Here is a 2,871-nt window from a genome sequence, read left to right on the forward strand (position 1 = left end):
TGAAACACAAAAGGAAAGCAAATTATATATATACTCATTACCTATATTTTAAATATAATACTCATATATTTATACTCATTACCTATATTTTACTGATTTACTACTTAAATATAAAATTCATAAATCAATTAATAAAATGAAAATTTAATAAATTACTACAACTTGGAGAGATATTTTTTAAATCAATCAGATTAAGAACAAAAATAATTATTTAGTGTAATTATTTTAAATATAATGTTTTAATTTTTAAATAAAGAACATTTAATCTAGCTAGGAAAAGTTACATTGACCCCTACTTGAAGTTTTTCTAAATGACGTTGTATATATATATTCTCAAATTTTTAAGAAAGTATTAATTTTCTTATTTATTTATTTAATAGTGGCACATACAATTACTACTTATATAAGATAATACTATTTATATACTATATATTAAGAGAAAATAAATTATTAATACAAATATCAATAGATTTGATCTCTTATTTCATTTCAACTTTTGAAATATATATATATATATATATATATATATATATATATATACATATATATATTTAAAATTAAATATCATGCACACTATGATTTAAAATATATATCAACTTTAAGTAATAATTTTAAAAAATGAATTGAAAAATTCTTATTTTCAAAATCAAAGATGAATGAAATTCATTTTTCATAAAAATGACATAGTATATATTGGATGTAATTAATTAGAAACAAATGATAGACGCATATAATTAATTTGCTTAACATAAATTAACTTTTTCCTCCCTTATTTTAATTAATAATGATATTTTGGGTTTTTCTTGTAGTGTATGTTATTTCCCTTCCTTTTTCTTTGTGATACATTTGAATATATAGTTCTAATATTTATTCATTTAAATCAATTCTAACTCATATTTTTCACAATATTAGGATACTTGAAAACACAAGATCGAGTAATACCTGTCATATTAATAACTTTCATGCAAAATAAAATATCTCCATTTTTTAGGTTGTGCTTATTTCTTTCATAAATCTAAATTAGAATATTTTATAAGTTTGCTTTTAAGCATAAAAATTAAGAAATTAAAGGATATTATTTTATTAACAAAAAATAAGAAATTTTTAATTTTTAACTAAAATTTTAAATTTTAAAATTAAAAATTTAAATTTTAAAATTAAAAATTATGAAATTAGAAAGATATTTTTCAATAAATAACTAAATTAGTTAATTATTATTTATTTTATATTTGTGGACATTATCTTCTTATAGTTATTTTAATGACTTTTATAGAATGTTTTAAAGGTTTTTAATAATTATTACTATTTTAATAATGAATATTTATGAAAATTAATTTTTGTAATATTTTGATTTTTAAGTAGCCCAGAACGGGCCGTTCTCAAACTGGAACGGGCCGTTCTAGACTACTAAAATAACCTATTAAAATTAAATCGGAACGCCCCGTTCTAACACATAAATTTATGATCAATACGCAAATACAGAATGGCCTGTTCCCAAAGTGGAACGGGCCGTTCTAAAATACTAAAATAGCCAATTAAAACTAAAGCGGAACGGGTCGTTCCATACGTGGCTGTTGTACCTTAAAATTTGATTCCAGAACGCGCCGTTCTGGTTTAAGAACGGGTCGTTCTGGTTTCAGAACGGACCGTTCTGGTTTCAGAACGGGCCGTTCTGGTTTCAGAACGGGCCGTTCTGGTTTCAGAACGGGCCATTCTGGTTTCAGAACGGGCCGTTCTGGTTATACATGCTTCTTTTTGTTGTTTTTCTTATATTTAAATATAAATGTATAATTTTAATATCTCTATGGTTCCTATGAGAAACCTAAGAGTATGTTTGGATGAGGAATTTTAATGGGGTAATTCATTTGTTTGAAGAATTTTAAATTTTTGAGGTGAAATACTTTGTTTGGATGGAGAATTTACAAAGAATTTGAATTCCAAGCATTTGTGAAATTCTTTGAAATAATAGAATTTCAAATTCTCCCAAAAATGTAAGAATTTGAAATTCCTCATATTTTTTCCCCTTATTTCACTTATATATTTTATCTTATATCTTCATATTTTTAATTATTGAATATTCAAAAATATTTTAAAAATTATTAAATATTATCTAAATTAATTTTTAAAATTATTAAATATTTAAAAATTGGTTAACATTTTTTTTTATAAAATTTTATTTAAAAATCTCAACATATAAATATATTTTTAAAAGCAATTTTATCATGATAGAATCAAATTATCATATCTAAATTAACAATTTAAAATTTAAAAAAAATTGAATTGACTTATCTAAACAAAATATTTTAACAATGATAGAAATTGAAATCAAAGTAATTCAAATACCAAGAATTTCAAATTCCTTGAATTTGTAAAATTACTCATCCAAACACACCATAAGGGAATGCAATTGTAAGAGACAATTATATGAGTAAGATGTTTATTGTATGAATTAGAGTACTCTGTGGGTTCTTAAGAGAACCCTGAGAGAAACAAATAAACTATGCAACTTTATATTTTGTTTTTTGATTGTTCTGTTGTATTCCTTGTTGCGTGAGATGTATGAATATCTATTTAATTCCACAAATACATGAGTTTTGATTTGAATTAAACATGTTTGGTATTTCAATTATGAAAAAGATTATGTTATTCAATTTTTGTTATTTGTGTTATGGTATGTGGAGTAGAGGGTGTCACACAAATGATATATATTTATTATTAATAAATACATAAAATATATATATATATATATATATTATATTTTTATAATATTATTCATAAATTAATATCAATAATATTATTAGTATATTTATACATAAACTAATAATTTGATAAATATAACTTATTATATATTAATATACTTTTACAAAAATA

Source organism: Cajanus cajan, chromosome 4 (genome assembly GCF_000230855.2).
Source record: "Cajanus cajan strain Asha chromosome 4, NIPB_CcT2T_4, whole genome shotgun sequence".
In the NCBI taxonomy this organism is placed as follows: Eukaryota; Viridiplantae; Streptophyta; class Magnoliopsida; order Fabales; family Fabaceae; genus Cajanus; species Cajanus cajan.